The 21014-nt window shown below is 43.3% G+C and overlaps 1 long non-coding RNA gene across 2 annotated transcripts; it reads right to left on the bottom strand.

The window, feature by feature from the left end:
* Positions 1 to 1968: 1968 nt before the first annotated feature.
* On the bottom strand, positions 1969 to 15921 carry LOC129384463 (uncharacterized). 2 transcript variants are annotated; one of them, XR_008612178.2, is made up of 4 exons: positions 15539 to 15921; positions 13726 to 13831; positions 11152 to 11221; positions 1969 to 3791 (listed from the first exon to the last, which is right to left on the bottom strand). It is a non-coding gene; the product is annotated as an uncharacterized lncRNA (long non-coding RNA). The 2 variants fall into 2 exon arrangements; XR_008612179.2 differs by lacking the exon at positions 15539 to 15921 and adding an exon at positions 14670 to 15522.
* Between the last annotated feature and the right edge of the window lie 5093 nt (positions 15922 to 21014).

Here is a 21014-nt window from a genome sequence, read left to right on the forward strand (position 1 = left end):
GGGTACCGTATACGCCCACTTCACCCCCTCCCCCTATTTGACTGGGAGGTACAATGGGAGTATTGTGAAGGAATTAAAGGCATTTTAGTTTAGGTGCGGCAAGCTCGTAGCGAAATGCATGGTGGCGCGGGTCACGCGCTTACGCAGTACCAGACGGGACACCGCAGGCCGAAATGTCGAACGCCGGCGATCAAGGCTCAAGGGAACTCGGCCGTCCGTGAGCTGCCACCCGAGCAGGCGTCGCACCTGCTCGGAGCGAACGCCGGCGTCCGATACCTTGGCCTGCGGTGTTCCGTCTGCTGCTGCATAGGCGCGGCGTACCACCACGAAGCATTTCGCCGCGGGCTCGCCACACGTGGTCCAATCGACGGCACAGGGCCACCGCTGAATCGACCAAGTCACGCGCACACGTGGTCCAATGGCGAATGAACCCGTCACCGCACGTCTTCATTTTTTTTCCCCTTTTGCTGATCACAGAGCCCCTCTTTGCAAAGCTTTTATACAGTCGTCCTAGCTTATCGGCAGTGCCTCCGAGGCCAGCAAACGCCTTCGAGAGCAGTTGCTACTTGCTGAAAGGAAAAATGCACGAGACACACACTGACAGTGAAGAAAATTTATTTTACACCAAATGTAAGAAATATAATATGTTCACTTCCGGGCCCAAAAGAAAGCCCATTTCTGCCCCAGTAAAACAATTGTCTGGATTTTAAAAAAGAGCACTGTACATTGTAAGCATGCCAGTTGCTAGTATTCTACGTCCTAATACAATGAAATTAGTAAATGAAAGAAATGCTAAGAAATCTTATCTCGTTTCATACTGAACTGTAACTACAGAGCCATGTGTTTGAACTGTTACTTTGTACTGACGCTCCACACTTTTGCACAGACTATATATTGAGCTCGCTTGACTAAGAGTAAAACTTCATTTGGCCTAGTTGGCACATAATTCTGAACTTAAAACTTACAGAGCAAACACCTAAGACGAACCGCAAAAGGCAGATACGACACACACTGGCACTAACTGACAACTTCTTTATTTCTTCGTCGTCGATGCATATATATGCCCTAGGCCACACAACTGCACAGGCGCACACATTACATTACAGAGATCTCCCAAATTATCACATATGCAAACGTAGGAACTGAAATTCAGATGGGTGCAGGGACAAAGCTATGTCACTGATGCAATTATCATTTTGCCTTTTTATGTCGCAGGCCTCTAAGGCAAGCCGCACAAGCTCATTCATGCTTTTGCCAAGAATCGACGTCCCATCAAGTCGTGCCTCACAATTTTTGCAAGAGTTTATATGCGCAACAATGTGCACTCTTCTATCTACATTTTTGTTTACTTTTTGTGCATGTTCCCTGCGCGGTCCCTTAAACACATAAGGTCATCTATCAACTCAAGAAAATTGCTTGCAGGCATAGTGTTCCTTTGGCGTTTTCTGCACCGAACAAGCTTTTAAAGCTATGCTCCCGCACCTGCGGAGAGGGCAGAGGAGGACGCCGAATTCGGCATGATGCTTCATACGTGTTGTGCGCGGTCGGCGTGGTTTATACAATTCACTCTCATGTGCTAAGACATAGCTTGGCTAGATAGGGCATTGCATCAATGAGCGACTCGGGGAACATGCGCAACAAGTAAACAAAAATGTAGATAGAGGAGCGCACCTTGGTGCGCATATAAACTCTTGCAACAATTGTGAGGCACAACTTGATGGGACGTCGATTCTTGACAAAAGCAAGAATGAGCATGTGCGGCTTGCCTTAGAGGCTTACCACAAGAAAGGCAGGGCGATAATTGCATTAGTAAGATATCTTTGTCCCAGCATCCATCTGAATTTGACTTCCTACGCTTGCGTATGTGATAATTTGGCAGATCTCTGTAATGTAATCTGAGTGCCTGCGCGGTAGTGTGGCCTAGGGTTTATATTGCATCGACAACGAAGAAATAAAGAAGTTAGCACCAGTGTGCGTCGTATCTTCCTTTTGTGGTTCGTCTTAGGTGTTTGTGCTGTAAGTTTAAGTTGCTTGACTAAGCCATTCCTAATTAACAGTGGCTGGTATAATGAGGCCGATCAGTGGTATTCTGCATGGACTAGCACACAAATATGATAAATGTCAAAGTACTAAATTAAGAAATTGGGACTCATCACACAAACAAGCTACATAATTTAGTGCTGGATTTCTGAGCAAGCTATTAAAAATTATTGTATTTTACGAACCAGAACCCACCTTCTGATTATGACACATGCCATAGCGAGTAACCCGAATTAATTTGGACAACCTGGGGTTCTTTAACATGCACCTGTCTAAGTACACAGGTGCTTTTGCATTTCGCTCCCACTGAAATGCGGTTTTGTTTAAGACTACATTTACTAAAGTTCCAAACACGATCCCCCCTATATTTTTACAGTGGGTGCTCTTTAAATGGAGCCTCAAGGTGCCAGGGAAATTGGTTCCATTTACCAGGCATTATATTTACTGAGAGACATTGCAGAGAGCCAACCAATTATCAGGATGGTGTCCTATTTAGGCGGCAGTTTCGAAGCGATTTTCGTTTATCGAGATTCCACTGTAGTCTATAATAGTGGATGAGTTGTGTTCTGCATGGACACATTAGCATGGCTACCATGTTTAGTTGAATATTGTGCAAGCAGCAACATTTCACTGTACCCAGTGCAATATATAAAGCCAGCAATGTAACATGTTGCAAATGCAGCCACGAACAAGTACCTTCCCTGATCATATCCAAAAGCAGCATCTTTATACGAAATTAGTCATGCTTTCTCCCGTTTAAGTGCCTTGTTTTCAGAAATCAAATCCTCCTTATCACATTGACCTCCAATTGTGTCATTCCCCGAGCTGAGGTCATTTGAGATTGCATTTAATTGCCCTTCAAATAGCATATTGGTCTTATTTAAAAAGCACATGGCATCACAGTGACCACCTAGACATAGAATTCGAGCTGCAACACAGTAGCAAACATTCTGAGGTAGAAGCCTAACTATTCTTTTGAATTTGGATGCATGCTCAAAACACTGCTACGCAATTGCAGACAGGGCTGATAGTGTAGCAACCAGGACAGATTTAACGGACATAAAGGAGCAAAATTGCGTGAGCTTCGAATTATTATTCTCTCTGAGGAACCATGCTGTCCAATTATAAAACGGGGATCAAAATAAAGTAATTGGATAGCAAATCTGCATTTCATTAAGTAAATAAAATACTGTTCATGCTACCTTCCAGGGTGCACACTACATTCCCTTTCCTTGAATGTGAATTTGCTACCTTTCCATGGGTTGCCAAATGTATAGGTGTATTGTTGGTCAAGGGTGGTGGAATGGATATAGGTCTCAGGCTAGAGGAAATATTTAGAGAAGGAGACTTGCCAGGTTGAACAACGAATGTCTCAGGCTGGAGCCATTTGGTTCTCTTGCAAAGATGTTGCCTCCAGCTTGAGACTTCCTTTGTTGGACAACTGTTGATGACTAATTTCGCCATCTTTTCATTTACCCTCGTCTTATTCAACCTATTGCTCCACGCAGCAGCTGCACTTTCTTTAAAAAATAAAGATATTAATGAGCTCAAAGGCTTTGTGCATGGCTGCATCCCCAAGTGCAAAAATTTGTTTGCAGAGTGAATGACAGAGTTGGTACCTTTCTTGAGAATTCAATAGGAAGAACCAAAAATTAAGCTAACAGACTGGTTATGACGACAAGTAAACATGAATTGATGTGGAGTGCCATTTCTTCATTTTGCACCAGGCTTGGGGCCAGCCAGACTTCTTCCTAAAATTGAGAAAATTTTTCTAATGAAATACATATTAAGAGTATTTTCTTCATAATGTGAAAATTTAAAAACATGGTTATTTGGTTATTCATATTTAGTTGGGAACAGTGCGAAGGACACTGACGAAGTAAGGGCTTATGCAGTAATGCCACATAGTGCTGGCTGAGAACAGATTCAATTTTAGAACAGACAAACAGTTAAGTACTTTGGAATGCTTCCTAAAAGCCATAAAAAACCAAAGCAGGAAGCAGTTGTACAAAATAATGTATGTGCATGAAAAATGCATCTGATCATCGGTTCGCAGACATGTATGTTATTTGCTTGTCAGTTAACAAAACACGTGTTACACTGAAACATTTCTCCTACAATTTGGCAATTCTGTGGGCTTTCATTATTGCTCGGGTCAGTTGGTTTATGTTGTTACTGCTACTAGTGTGCGGTGAAGTGTAATGTAGATGGGCAAGTACTACTGACAACTATGAACATTGGCAAATTTTGCTGCACCAGGATAACGCATGCATTGTCCCGCTGCAGCGAAACTTTCCAGTAAACATTCACAGTTGTCTGTAGCACTTTCCCATCTGTCTCGCCTCACACTGTTCCATCTATAGCGCTTCACCATACTGTAATATGCACCACCGACACAAAATTCTACCCTTCTGAAGTTCTTACTGCTACTTCGCACTCGTCACATTCAGGCCGCCAGGCGTACTGAGCCCAATGTAGTATAACTGCATAGACTGGCAGCTCCTGTCATGGACTTATTCTAGTGTAATGGCACCACAGAAGCAAACGAAGACAAAGACATGCAGGACACAAGTGCCTAACCTCAACTCTCGCTTTAATAAGAAAACAGACATCATATACATCACATAGTGACAGGAAGTGATGTCATTAATTCAAAAACAAATTCTTTGTGCAATGTAGCTGAGAATGACTGATGCATTTGTCCTTTTCGTGCTAATCTGCCAAAGCTTAATTATCTTATGTACATCTGCTCATAATTTTTGGCTACAAGTTTTGATGAACACAGGAACGAACCAATCTATTTTGCAGTGCATCACTATGTGCGAATGAGAGTTATTCCACACAAACTTCATTAGCTGCAATCTCAAATTAATACAATGTGTGTATGCAATGCAAGCATGACTGGATGGGAATGGCTGACTGTACATAACCTCCGTTGCACAGTGCACCGCCTGCAAATTGTGCTGCACGCAACAATATAATTTGTTTTCCTGGCTTGTCTTTTTTTCTCATCAGAGCAAATCTCTCATCACATGTTTCATACAGAAAAAAAATTTTTGCCCGTAGAGACCAGCTACACAATTACCCATGAAAATTACAAATGCATACGAAACAACTGCAACCACTTTTTTACTTCATCTCATTCATTATACTCCATATTCATGCCTAATTTAGTTGCGCAAATCATTGTTTTCTCAGGCCCTTGTTAGGAGAGTTTTGTGCTGTAATAAAAGGCAGAAGCCAAAAAAAGGAAAAGGTTGGTTGTGGTTGAAGCACAATATGCATCTAGTGAGCTAGGCCGCAAGCGTTGTGTAGTCTGCTGCCATCATAAGGCCGTGCCTACATTGGACAGATGGGATGCTCTATTAATGCGAAATCAGGGAAATTGAGGGAGTATGAGTCATCCGTGTGAAACAATCCTCCATCACACAATGTTAAATACTGCAAAGAATGTGACTGCGGTCCTGTGTTCCACAAAACTTGCGTTGTAGCCAGGTATTACGACCTGACAACATGCAAGGTAATTGCGGCTTGCAACATTTAAAAAGTATGACGAATGTATCAGTGATCCATTAGTTGCACTGCATAAAGAATTTCTTTTTACAGATATCATCACATCATGTCTCCACCTGTTATTAAATATTGCCTGTTTCCTTACTTTAAAGCTTGAAGTGAGATCCGGTGCTTGTGTCATGTGCGTACATATCTTTGTTTACTTTTTGTGGTGTCATTACACCAGAATTTATATAACCAAATGGCCACACACTGCTTTTGTCACGTTATAGTGGTGCTTGCAAAGCCTCCCAAACAGCAGCCTATTTGGTCAAAACATGCTTTTGTACATATGCTCTTCCAGATAGAAAAGCTATCAAGAAGGTAACAAGAATCAAGAGCATTAAGTTAAATCCACTGCAATGCTTTACTTTTTTGCCTTTATTCCTTACACCTAAGTGGATAAGAGTGTGAATGTTACAGAAATGCACTAAATAAGTTGTTGAAATTATGCAAAAATGTTAACGCAACTAAGCATAGATTTATGTGCAATAATAGACACCAGTCTCAATTTCTTTCCTTCTGACATAAACATAGTATATCTTATTCCTTTGGCATGAAGGAAAGCATATGTAGACCAGACAAGCTTATATTTGAATGAGAGCCTTCACGATTAAGCACCACTATAATGTGACCATAAGAGTACATACACTGTAAACAGTGCAGATGACAGCCCAAATTTCATAAGTGCAACATGTTAGCGAAAGCAGCAACCATTAACCCAGAAACTAATCAAATCCCACAAAATAACAACAAGAAAAAAAAAGAATAATGTGTCAGCGCAGCACCTGTTCTCTGAAGTTACAGAAAAGTGGTATGCTTGTTAACAAACCTGAAACCACAGCACATTTGTATCTGACCACCCCCTGCCTCTTTATGTGCTTTCGTGTCTCTGACAAGGCATTACTGGATATTTATTTGCTTGTCTGTTGCAAAAACACATCAATTATTAGTCAGTGCACAGTGCACCATGCCATTTATCTATGTGGACTCATTTTGTGCCCTTAGCACTGCTCTCACCTATTCAGAACTAAGGATTGCAAAAAGACTTGTTCCACTTAAATCTACATGCCTTAATATGTGGGTTATGCAGTTGAAATAGGGTAATTATAAGTAAAATGCATGACATGTTCTGATGAACTTTGTTTTCATAATCTAATTGTTTATTTGGGCACATAACCAGTCAGATCATTTGTACTAAAACAAGAAAACAAATTCAACACACTAGGTTATACTGGTTGGTGCTCTATTGACTTTAGTACACACATTGAACAAACGACAGGCAGTGAGAAATACCAACAACCACTAACTTCCACACGGCATTATTGGTCACATGTGCACGATATAGCTACAAAAACCCAAACGAAAGTAGACAAAGAAAAAAGTACATTTTAACAGAAAAAGAACAAGACAAAAAAACTTCTTTTGGTAGCTAAGTCACAATCAAGGTGTAAATGACAGCTATAGTTTGGCAAGCACACATGTATTTACTTTGCTCAGTTCCTCGATATCCCAATTTCTTGTTTGACAGCAACACCAACGGGACATCTACGCATATCTATTGCACATGCCATTTTTGCTCGCTCCAAAATCCTTTCGTGGTTATTCATTTAGTACCTGCTTCGCCTGTACTGGCATTGCAGGGGGGGTATACATTCTGTGTAATGTAACTTACATTCAAATCAAGCACACAAAGCAGGGAGGGAATTATCTTTGAAAACTATGCAAACAATTGCAGGCTGAAAAACCTTGCAGTCCCTTTGGTCCAAGGAAAAAACAATGTGAGGCATCACCTATAAGTAAAGGAAATTAATAAACCTTTTTAGTGTAATCTCTTTCTTGTGAGGTATGATGATAGCCTGATATGAATTTCTCTATCTCTACATATTTGGAACAGTATATGCTTGAAATAATCTTAACTGAAGAGATTTCCCAGTCTTTTAAATCCTGCCATTGCAGCTTACCCTTACTCTCAGTAATACAAAGCCTTTTAGTACGACTTCCTATTACAAATCTAACTGCCATATTTTGAACATTTTCAAGCAGACCAGCTGACTCAATATTATGGGGATTCTAGCAAACATGTACTTATTTGATTAGTGAATGCACATAAGCAAAATACCGCTGTTCTTTGAGGTTTTCGGGAAGCCAACAAAATGTGTATGGGTGGACACACGACAGCTACTACACCAATAAGCATCATGGCCAACCAAAATTAAGTTTATTCCTATATGGGCAGGCGCGGCGGAGTGTGAGCAGACAATGGTCGGCTTTTTCTGGAGTCATATACAAAGGAACCCCAACATAACGAATGCACTAAAATCAGCAATTTGGTTTGTTGTACTCAGATTCGACCGTTTAGTCAAGTAAGTACATTTGCAAATGGATTGTTTTCCCACGGAAAGGGCCGCAGTCAGAAAACACAAATCTGAATGAGAAAAAAATTTTGAATTTGAGAGTCGGCGACCAAAGATACGGTTTCACGGTGTGTTAACGATACCTTCACATAGGTAGCATGAAGCAAACCCAGCCTTGCTTTCGCATCCACCCTGTCCTCTTTGATACTGCCACACACAGTGGAACGACACCATCATGAAAAGTGCTGGCAGTGGAGGTGAATGCTTTGTCTGTATCAAACTTCAATGCATCTCTGAAACTACAGATTATGCAACCCCGTGTACTAAACACGGGGGAAGACTGTGCACATAATACCACGCCATATCAGCACGTCTAGTCTTTCCACACGCAGCAGATCACCTCTAGAACAGGGTGTGCAGGCTGGAGATGTGCTCAGCTGCGCTCACAGCCATGGCGCTAGAAAAGAAGACGCACGGACTGGGCCCTTCTGAGCGCCCCCTTAAAAGCTCAGTTTGTCATTTTTTGTTTCTGTAATAGGCTAGTGATAAAAGTGAATTTGCTTCATGCCTATTAGGAAATGTTGTACACATGGTAGAAAAATTATGAAAGTAGAACATTTTATTACTTTTCACCCCTCTCAGTTGGAATATCGTACAAATGCATAAGCAGCCATTTTTGCCTTGTTTCATCTAAGATGTTTCTTTCATGCTGAAAGAAAGGCATGTGTTTAAAAAATAAGCTTGGTTGCAACATGTAAAGGAATTATGTAATGTCACAAGGGTTCCTGAAATCAAAATATATTTGTGATTTCTTTGCGACTGGAACACTCAAAAGGAAAACGACCTTTTAAACAGACTAAAACAAAGCCACAGCACATGCACCCATACTAAGCCAGGGACTGTATCAAGCTGATATGAGAAGACTTTCAAGAAAGAATCTTTCCCGGTTTGGGAAAATTCTTAAAACAATGGTTAATACCTGGCCCCACGCCTTAAATCTAGAAGGAATAAAGTTCTTTAGCTACTCTGTGTTCTTTCTTGAACCCAACAAATGTGCCTAGAAAAATGGGTCAAGTCTACATCTTGCCGCATCTGTGGCAAGGTGTGAACGAAAAACTCGCTTTAGCTGGCTGCAGTGCTCCTTGCGATGAATATTCAGGCAGAAAATTGTTACCCCAGTGTGACTGTGCACCCAAGAAAACAAAATGTGGTAGACTACATCAATGCAAACGGAAAAATCTTTAGTCCATGCTTGCTGGCAACCTGTGTCTGTATTGGCCTTTAGGAGAATTGTGGCCCCCACGTGCTGGAATATTTCCGTGGCATAGAAAACATTGTGTGATACCAGCTATCAAGTGCTACCATGAAGTAGCTACCAGCTATCAAGCTATCAAAAGAGCTATAGGCAATTTTGCTGCAATAACAGTACTGTTTTTATAGCATTCGTTGTGGGGAGTGCAGCTTGCCCCTTTTGCCGGAGTTCTTGCTGAACGGCGATTTATTATCAGTTTGTTATATGTGGAACTTGAACAGCTTATATTTTTGTCTCTTCAATCCACACTTCTGCTGCACTTTTGCCAGCATCTCCACACAGGGTGTCTTGACTGAGGTCATACCAAGTAAGCACGCTACAAGCCTTGTGTGCATCGTTTTCATGACTCTTTCGATGACCAAATTTCATTTTCAGTGACTTTATCAACTAAGTATCTAGCGGCAGCTTGAACATGGGTACTCATGAGAACTCGCACCAGGCTTGGTCAAATACGTCCAGCACTGCAGCACTGAGTAGTGAACCATGCTGTAAGAGTTGGCAACTAAATTGCCACCTTGTGATTGAAACTTTTCATCCTTACAATCAAGGCTTCAATTGCCCAGCCAGCGAGCTGCAGCAAAGGTGTGAACTATAGTCATCTGATGTCACATTCTATGTCATAGCGATAGCAGGTGATCCCTCCAGTGGTGGCCCTCAAGGCCAACAGGCATCCCTTTCTATGCACGTGCTTGTGTAGGACTGGGGAGATGGTGCCAGTTTGTTCTTCAGCATTAACACTGTTCACGCTGTATCAGGAACACATTTTCTTACTCAGTGCAATAGCCCTTGAACCTACATAATTGCCAATGAGTCCTTTGTCGACCAACCTTTCCTTTGCCATGTCATTTCCTTCTGCCTTGATGTCACAGCAACTTCAGCTATATGAAGCAATGATGGTGTTTGAGTACCCACACAGCCTTGCAGCTTTCCAACCTGAACATTGCTTCATTAAAAGCTGACATTATTTGGTCTCAGCAGACAGATCAGAGTTTAAAAGAAGCCTTAAACTTCTTTCAAAGTCATTCTAACCTTGTCAATAATCCCGTGCCTTTTGATGTGTTATTTCAGCATTGTCCAAAGCAAGTCGGCTCTTAAAAATCAAAATAACAACTTTGTGAGGCCACCTACTAGGCTACCACTGTCTCTTCAGCCAGCCTGAAGTGTCTTGCAGCCATCAAAGCTGGAGTCCAAAAAAAACGACAAAGAAAAGTGTGGCAGACAAAATGCTCATGGAAATCCATATGTTTATGGACTGTTACACTGACTGAAAAAGATGGTGGCTTCCCAATACAGTCTTGATGTACGTAGCTGTTTCAGTCACGAATAAACAGCCAGTTGCGCAGTCCTGCACAAGCACAGTGTACAGATGCCCATGGATTAAAATTTGTTGTGTGTGCATGTGGTACAGTGTACCACATTTCATGTTCCTGAGGCTGCAGTACACTGGGAAGACTGGTTGCAACTTCAATAGTAGGCCCTTAGAGTATTGCAGCCCTTTGTTCATATTTTGCTGCAGATTGTATCAAATGCGAATGCAAATTGTTTTGCAGGACACGTCAGTTCAGTTCAAGCAATTAGACAGAGTAACCCAAGAAATAGTTTAAGCCTCGAAAAGGTCTTAATACAGTCCCTAGTTTAGTACAGGTTTTCGCCTGATGTTTTGGCTTCTTCTACGGTATAATGCTGTTGCTTGCTAGGTACTGGTGGTGTGATGTGCACACTCTCTTGTGTTGCTATAACGACAACTTGTAAAAAAGATTTTCCTTCCTAACAAACATTTGGATACAGTGCCTGTGAGCTCATCTTTCAACCTGTTTTTCATTTGATCTGTGCATTTACATTGAATGTAAACTAGAAAATATCAGTACTGAGAATCACAAAAGAACACACCTGTGTAACGATTCTGCCGAGATCGTGGGAGTGGTCCAGCCACAGGATGCAACGCAGGTAGAAAGGCCTCCTGAGTTAAAGCAAAATAACAATCGTTGTAAGATGCGAATAAAAAATTTTATTCTGTGAGGCTTTCGGCATGTATACTAATTACCCCATTTGTATGTAAAATAGTATTGCATAATAGCTGAGCAAGGTTAACGTCTCGCCCTGTGACTGTCAGCCAATGCTACTCATGGCAATGGTGGCAAATATGGCACATCCTTTCAAATGGAACTTTTGTGGGTTACATGAATTTAAAAGAACTTAGGTTTACATAATACATAACACCTGTGGTTAGAAGGATGTCTTGCATGCAGCACCAATGCCACAAGTGGCACTGCTTAACACTTCCAGGGCCAGACTTAGTACATAAACAATACAAATGTGCAACAATGTGAACAGGTGGTTAGCTGCTGCTATAACTCAAAGATTGCATGCATCATGTAGATGTGAATGCAGCTCCCATCAGGAGCGAGTTGCCCTTTAGTGCACTTCACTTCTCTTCCTCTTTTGTCTTCATTGCATGTTGGTGCCATATGGTAATAATGAACAAAAATTAAGCACTTCAGTTCCCATTCTTGTTTTACTACATGCTGTAAAGTCATCTAAGTGCGCTTAATACTCTTAAGAATGTACTTTAGCCATTTTGTCAATATTTTTCGCTTGGCTTCACTACACCTTAATGTAGTGCAAATTCTAGACAATGCTTACAAAAAAACCTACTCCACACAATAACACCTCCAATTAACAGTACACAGTCTATGGCTTCGAGATGTGTACATACATACTTTATACATGGTTACAATGAAAATATAAGTGGCTGTTCTAATACGCACACTTAGCATACTGCATAACAGTCACCTGGTTCCAAAATGACTTTGTTATCACACATAGGACGGCCACAACTATAAATTTATTTCTGGCAGTAACTTAAGCCACGGCCAAAACCTTCATAGTGCAATCAATGAAAATTTTCGAATTTAGAGCAGTTAGACATAAACAGGGCAAGTAGTTTTAAAGTGTTAAATAATGAACTGTTATGGAATATGGCGGTAGAAGGCCATGCGCCTGAAACATAGGTACTGTTTATCATATAAGCACATTCTTATATTTTTGCTTAGTTTCCTAGGGATTGCATCAAACAGTTTGCTTGTGTAAATTTTGCTACATGGCTGTATCGTATTAGCCCTTATCTTTTCACATTTGGCTTACTGCAGCTTTATGCACATGCATAAAGCTACTACTGCTACCACTTTCTACACTACTACCTACTACCTACACTACTACCTTCAGCTGAAGGCCAAGCACTATGCTGTCCAACATACATGCATTTAACAACACCGAACAGTAGACAGAGAATGAGCAACTCTTTTAAAAAGTGCAGTTCTTTGGAGACACATTGATATATATCTGGAAAACAGAGATTTTTGCTAAAATTATAACTTAATATAATTGGTACTGAGCATAATGCATCTTGCAATAAACTTGCATTTACCACACACCATTATACACACTGCGACCTCTGCAGCTTCTCCACAATCTGGCACAATGTGCTCAAGCTGCCTGTAAACCCTGGAAGGGGTCTATGATAGTTTAAGAAGCTTAGCAAACATGAGAAAGACCTAAAATGAAGGTCAGAGAAGCAAAGCAAATTTTTAACCATTCCTCTCTATGTTGCTATGAATGTCAAGGTTCCAGCAAATGATGTGTTTGAACTGTGTTTTTAATCGTGCAATACTAGAGAGCACATTTTTGCAATAATAATGTGACAGAGAAGAATGACAGAAACAAACTTAATGAATATTTTTCTAAACTTGCACGAGGTTTTCATCATTATGCTGATGCACACACCTGCATACCTCTACTGTGAAGTCTTGTTTCAGTTTATTTTATTGTCACATAGTAATTTACACCATACACTTGTCCTGAAATACATCACGTTGGGCTCCTTCAGTATTTTTTGCTTACTGGAAACACACATGCCTATACAGGGCAAGCACTCAATACATGCAAGACTGCCACGGGAATGGCCACTCGAGGTCGACTGTTAGTACAGCGCAAAAGACGAGGACTGAAGGAAGAACACAACACAGGCGCTGTCACACAGAAACATACTCAAGGCACTTTGCGAGATTCTTAGGCTTCTTTCATGCTCTAAAAACACATTATGTAGCACATATTGAGCCACAGATAGCTGTACTGGGAAATTTTCACGTTGCTCTACAATTTTATAATTGAGACTTTTTATCTAATTACATTTGAGAAGTTGATTAATTGATTAAGACTAATTAGGTAATTAGGCAAAATGCAGCAAATCCAAGTATTTCCAAGAGACAGGAAACAACATTACATAGGTTCTGTGCAGCTAGATGGCATATTCATATTTTTAAAAGTTTGCTAGAGTTACGTGGGATAACCTGCATACCTCCTATGGAACAGGTGTCACACCAATCACTCTAAGTAATGCCGCTAAACTAGCCATTGCGCTCAAAACATACAGGGTAAAAAAGCAAACTCTAGGTAAGAGCATACCAAGGCCTCTATTGCTGAAAAGGGAAACTGATGGGAGGCGCCCGATCTCCGGCCATGAAGCTGCTTCATCCTCACAGTTGGCAATGAAACGACCGCAGCCGCAGTCCTGAAATAAAAATGAAAAATTTGACACTACAGTGATCGCACAGAACACAAAAAAGCTGGTCATAAGCTTATCTTCGAGAACATCTGCTGCTACATTAGGTTTTGTATATTCGTCAGCTTATTGTTAAACTAAGCTTGCAAATATTTTATATCTTAATGGCTTTGCTCTTTACAAACCAATACCTTTGCCCAACTCATGCACATATGCACTACTTAAGCTATGAGATGTTTACTGATCCCTTACAATGAATGGCTTCTAAGACAAATTATTTCACACAAAAGGATGCATAACTTATGAGTGTTACTGACATTGAATACCAAGGTAGTACCTTTTTTTATAGACAATCGCGGACTTGAAGCACATTTTTCTCACAGATACAGGTTACAGGTTGATCGGTCTGCCCTTTTTTTTTTTCACCAGCAACAGAAATTTTGTTATTAATACTCGTGCAATATAGGATGACGCTGTGATGTGTGATATGATCCTGAGTTGAAAAGCGCAACTTCTTTGTGTTAATTTGGCACCTAGAATTCAATACTAAATATCTGTACCCAATAGGCAATGGCACAGCAGCAAAGTAATTAAACATTAAACAAGTTCAGGTATCCAGAGCACAGCGCCAGCTGTTGAATAACAACATTGCACAAGCATCGACTATATAGATATAACGTAGTAAGTGCACCGCAGGCGTAGTGGCGGCCTCAGCAAAGAACACAGGCATGGAGCGACGCGCCCGTATGGCCTATCACCGGCAATGCTATCGCGTAAATTGATATATCTCGTCACGGCACGGGCACCGTTTTCTGCCGGCCGAGGTGCCGGCGCCACTGGTACTCACCTGCTCCGGCCGCCGAGGTTCAAGTGACGGCGTATCCAGTAATCTGAACCCAAGCAGGACACCTGTTACCGCCAAGCAGTACGCTAACAATAAAGAGGTTCTTATACTCTGACCGGCAGCTCATGCGGCGTTGACCCGTAGTGCCGTTGGAAGCTCACCACACGCTTTTAATACCACAAACGCGCCGCCGACATTTCACGCCCGTAGATCAAAGTCGACGGGCGCAGGCTCTACATGCTACGTGCCGCAGTCGCGCACTGCCTGCACAATCAACGACGTGGGCGCGAAGAGACACAGACGATAGAAAGGAGCGTACTGGCAAATCTGCACAATGCGCGCTAAGTGGGCGACCTACTGCACACAATCGCACGAGCTAGGGGATTGGCGCCACGTACGCGCCAGCTAGCAGATACCGCGCACAAAGAAGCGCCGCCGGTTCTCGCTCAAATGATCGCTGTACAAACACTCACACACGCGCACCGCAGTAAGCCCTTAACGAGCCGCCACATTTTCAGGCCGCGGTTAGGCGGCGAAGCTTAGCTCACCTCGCACTGCACGTAACTATTATGGTAGTGGCTTGCGCTTCGGGGATCATGTCGAATGCTCACATCCGCCCAATTAAAGACGCGGCAAAGTCCCTCATTATATAAAATCCTAATTTTTAAGTACACTCGCTTGACTCTGAGCACTCAAGTCGCCTCGATTACGACAAAGCTCGAAGAAACACAGTGATCGTGCAAAATGGTTCTGGACGGTCAACTGTCGCGCCATGTTGTATCGAGACCTTCAACAAGTCATATCAGCGCGTCTCCTCACTTAGAACACATGCACACTCATAGAACATGTAATAATCGTTCAAAGTCACTTACCGTGGAGTCTTGGGGGTTCAAAGCAGTGAGAAACATCAACCACGGTAGAAGAATATGCCGTCGCTGGCCGAATGGCCGTCGCTGAAAGCTGCTTCAACGCGCGCGCGCGCGCTCCGAAGGCTGGTGTTCCTCCGCGCGTAGTTCCGACTTCGGCGTCCTCTGCAGCACCAAGGCGCGGCTACTCCGAACAGAAAAACAGCGCCGACACACATTGCGCGGGATATTTCGAATCTGACTGCAGAAATAATCCTACTGAAATTGTCGCTGCGGCTGACTGCCTTGTTGGTCATGGCTGAGTTATTCTTTTCTCTGTTTGGCTCGTCTCAATTTCCCCTACGCCACCGTTATTCCTTGAAAACCCCCATTTTACAACCGCAATGCCCCTTCAAATGGGGTCGGGGGTATAATAATGTTTCTAGCTTATTTTACTTCTTCTCGTGGGCGTACTCATTTTAAGCTAGGGGGGGAAAATGGCATATCAACTGTTAAAACGCCCATATGGGCTCATTTGTGTTTACAGTGTGGCAATTGAGAAGGATGTCGTTGTGCCGCGACGCTATATGACCCTGTTTAGAAGGACGGCCAAAGATTGTTAAGCGCGATACAGAGCGGTCACCCTAACTACGCCCAATTTGGACGTCGGGAATGAGTGTTAGTTAAACCGAGCGGCGTACAGAGAGTGAGAACGGAGGGGTTGGAGGGAAGCGGATGAATTTTAACAGCCGTGGTGAGGGTGCCTGTTTGCATAATGAGATACGTCAATAGCGCCGAATGACAACGCACCCCGAGAGAGTAACGTGAGGCATCTAACCAATTCACTACCTCCTCACCCCCCCCCCCCCCCCCCCCCTTTTCGTCTTACTCTCTAAATACGGCCAGGTATAAAGTTTCCGTGGTAGACCTCATAACGCAGCTTTCTGCGGAACATGCTATAAGGCATTTCGTGACGACGTCGATAAAGCGAGAGGCCCTTAAGGAAAAAAAAGGCTTAGCTGGCAGCGATGATAAGCGAGCACTGTGCCCTTTTATTACCCGCACGTGCCGTCGATGTAAGGTTAGAGTGCACCGTGCAGGAAAGCATCGAGGCCGCGGTGAATTGGTTCTTCGCACTGTTTGCTTCCGCAGTATTTGCAGTTGCTATACGGTCGCGGAGGCGACTAAGCGGGCCACTGCATCAGGTGGCGTGCGGGAGCAGCCGAAGCCGAGTCAGTGGCCGCAGCTACCAGTAGATCGTCATGGCATGGTACACAGTTACGCTACCCAAAAGAAAGAGTTCGGAAGCCGAGCCGCATTTTCACAGCCGCTGCCTCAATACTATCGGTGCAAAGATCGGTGACGTTCACAGCCACATGAGGGATCTCTCTTCGTATGTAAAGGGCGGCACTTCCTGCGGGAAATGACTTTATGCTGCAATTCTTGTGTGCGATATATCCAGTCAAAGATCGTCCCCTTGGTAGGCCAGCCTCCGAGAGGGCCAGTACTAGAACACAAGTTTCTTTCAAAAATAATTTCAGTTCTCCTAATCGACTTATAATCCCAGCGCAGTGCCATTGCATAATAAACGGTACTTTTCGGTGATTTTTAGTTGCACGAGGTTGAAGAAAACTAGCCATATTATAAGGTAAAGTTCGCTGCGAAGGCGGTAATCATGGATTCAAAGGAAAGAACGAGCTGTAGAAAGTTCTTCAGGGTGCCAGTCTGCATCGCTTGAACATATGAGCGGAGGACTTCAAACAAAACTCGCAGAAAGTCGGACAGATCCCGATTTTTGAGCTCCTTATTTTGCTGGACGCACTGCCTCACAACTTCAACAAAAGACGCGGACTGGGACTCACTCTTGGCCGCTGCAGCTGGATTTAGTCTCTTTTGAGGCAAAACAATGTCCTCCTTGTCTTCGAGTCTGGCTGTGATCTGGTTGCTGAGGAACTTGGACACTTTTTGCTGAAGCAGATCGAACAACCGACTCACCCACAGAGGACTCTGCCGTCTTGCTAGGCTCAGGTCGCTCACTGACGTTGCTTGTTACCACGCCACGAAGTTCCGACTCTAACGCAGGGAACTTGTTACTTCCAGATATCGGTCGTGGTTTGGGACCACTAGTGAAGAACACTCGACGGTGTAAGGCGCTTACACGGAAGGGGCAGCCACCAAAACTCGCTGGATGGTCACCCCCACAATTAGCGCAAGCAAAATCTGCCTTGCAGGCTTTGTAATCGTGGGCGCCACCACATCGTTTGCAACGTTGATTTTTGATGCAAACTTTGGCTACATGCCCAAAGCGTTGGCACTTAAAGCATCGGGGAGGAGATTCAACGAATTCTTTGACTGCATGCTTGGTAAAACCAAGGTCAAGTTTTTCTGGGCGCTCGGTGTTGGGAGCAAACGTTAGCACAACAGAGTTAGTAGGCTTCGTTGCTCATTCTTTTTCTTGAGTATCCATCCGGCGCATCATACGTTTCCCGTGCAAAACACCTTGCGGTTTCAAGTAGTCAAGAAGGCCGCTTTCCGAATACCACACTGCTACTCCCCTAATAACACATGTGTTAGTCATGTAGGAGTGGGGCAGCCGGGCTTTGGCTCTTGTGTCACCAATTAGAGAGCACCGGAGAAGAACGTCAACTTGCTCTTCCGCTGCGATATCTAGATGAAGAGAGCCTTGCGTTGTGAAGCGACTGCGAATCGGAGCAGATCCCAGCAGCACTTTAATGGCTTCGAAGAGCCTGATAGGGTTCCGCTCTCTCAAATCAACACCTTTCTCTGTTGGTAAGACTACAACTGGGATTCCGACCGTTCTTTGCTTCCGATGACTCACCACCTTGAAGCCGTCCCTGTCCACTTCCGCCTTATCAGCCACTTGCTCGTCAGGGTCGATGATAGTTGAGTCGTCCCCACTGAGCGATGATGACGCACTGGATTGCTGATCGTCCCTGATGACTGGCAGCTCCACGCCTTGCGAGGCCATGGCCGCCTCCACCTGCTGGCTTCCTTCGGATGGCGCTGTGCCTTTAAAGACGCCGGCGCCGGAGAAGCCGTACTCTTTCCATAGGGACAGTATCGCCTTAAAGATGCGCCCGTCTTCCAAGGATATATATAACTCACTCAATGATTAGCAAAGCTTATGGAGAAATTACAGAGCTGAGGTGACAACAGATCGAACAGCGCCGCATTCGCAGGGGCTCTGCTCGTACCCCTGCGTGGATGTATTAGACTGGCTTGGCGTTGTTTCCATTATGTTCAACGTGTGGCGTGTGCGGTGACATAGAACATTACCTTATGTGCTGTACTCTGTATAACGCGAAAAGGAGTGTGTTATTCGGGTCCCTCAAGAAGACAGGAATTCCCCACAGTTCTCTTCAGGACATTGTTTTCCCGCGCGGGAACCAGTTAGATAGGAAGGAGGTTTCTCGCCTTCTTTTAAATTACATGCAGGACAGGGATTTGGCCTCCACATGGTGACCTTAGGAGTGACTATGTGTAGTTGTGAGGTCTGTGTCTGATTTATATCATTTATGTATTTTAAGTGTCGCTACGGTGGAGCAATTGCCGGCAGCTACTGCAAGGCTAATCCCACCAGTAGCCTACAACCACTCAACTCAACTCAACTCAACTCTACCCAAAAGTGTAATTGGGTACCGTAGACTCAGCTTAAAGGAAACTGCAAGGGGCAGAAAAAAAGCGTTCCGTTTATCAGGGTTTACCGGCAGTTTCGTTACAGCTAAGGGAACAGAATAAAATTAAATGTTTGAAAAACTCCAAATGCTTTCGGTTTACACTGTGATTGAAAAAAAGAAAGATGGTATTGCGGTCTGCTTTCAATATCGCTTTGCATCTCTTGTGCAAGGTATATGTGCTCAGGCGCGAATCGTTTCGCAGAAATTCCGCACAGGCCTCTCGTTCAAATTGGCGCTGCATACTTGAAGCTAGCTATCCGTCGTCTGGTCTGACACAGTAAAAAAGTGCACCGAAGCAATAATGCATATGCCATGATTGCCTCTGTAATTAGGGTCTTTGTCCCGAACGTCTGCGATATTGTCTTCAATGCGCTCCTCAGAGTACATAACAATGGCATCAGCTAAAGTGTCGTATTCCTGCGATGTTTACTAAAGCGCTAGTGAAAACACGATTGTGAAGTTATTCCATCTCGATTGTCTTTCTCCCGAGCGACCATTTGCCTAGCCAAGCCCACAATGCGGAAACACCATCGAAATGTCGAAGCCTTAATTTGCCTTAACGTGCCTGCAACTACCCGACGAAATCATTTTCTTGGCTATTTAGCGCCGCCATTTGATGTGATTGTCGTACTTCTCTCGCTGAATATGCCGTATAACGGCCGACGATCAAGTAGATGGTAGTTTGAGTTACCGTTTCTTTCAACCAAAGTTCACAAATAGGAGCATTGCCTTTAACCGAAGTATTGTAAACGTTGTGTCTCTGGTTTAAGCGAGTTTCGGTTATCTCCAGGCGACTGTATTTACGAGCTCTATTATCGCTACTACAAAATATTTAACTCAACGCTTCCTTTTCATCGAGCGTGAGGCCTTAAAACTGTAAGAAAACCGGCCCTTTACGCTGGCTTTTCAACTGCTTTCTGAATGTGTGCAAGGTTTAAAAAGTGAGCACTTCCCGTAAAAGAGGCACATGTCAATGAAAATTTGATTTCGCGCCTGAGTAAAGCACACTCGCATGGGTCAATACCAGTCAACGCTCCATAAATTCTGTAACTGAACAGTAAATGAGTATTGCCTGGCGTGCTTCCCAAAGGATATATTTCGTTCAGCGTTAGGCAAGGCTTGTTATGTGTCGATGATGAGTGCTTTTAATATGGGAATCCCATGTACATGGTGCCCATCGGCGACGTCAGGTGAGATTGTTGGCACAAATTTATTATATTTATGCTCACGTGAAATATTGTTAAACCCACATTTTTATGTAGCTCACGATTAGCGAAGCCTTACCGTATTGAATGGGGTAATCTTAAACGTTTGTTCAAGAGCATGAACTATGAACATCAACACCGACTGACATGAGTTTAGGCGACAGTTACACGAAGAAAATAGAATGCTGAATGATACTTTAATCACGAATACTGAACAGTCAAAGCGCACGAATTGTGCAAGGCCGTACAAAAAATAATTAACAAAATAAACACACAGAACTTGACACTGCGTTGAATGTCAAAAGCAGCGTAACAGATCTGGAGCGGCGTTCGTTGTTCTCGAGTCGACTGTATTTACGAGCTCCATTATCGCTACCACAAAACATTTAACTCAACGCTTCCTTTTCACCGGGCGTGAGCTAGAATACGTGACACAGTTTCTATCAAAAGAGAAGCTTGGAATCTCTTAAAAGACCTAAAGGGAACCCCACAACAATAGCGCCGAAATGAAATTGTGCAGAGACACTTAAAGCTGCTTACGTGTGGGAATGCGAAAGCGTTATGCCATTTGTAACGGGGCGATGGGTCGCGCCACCAAGC

The sequence above is a fragment of the Dermacentor andersoni genome, chromosome 9, assembly GCF_023375885.2.
Source record: "Dermacentor andersoni chromosome 9, qqDerAnde1_hic_scaffold, whole genome shotgun sequence".
In the NCBI taxonomy this organism is placed as follows: domain Eukaryota; kingdom Metazoa; phylum Arthropoda; class Arachnida; order Ixodida; family Ixodidae; genus Dermacentor; species Dermacentor andersoni.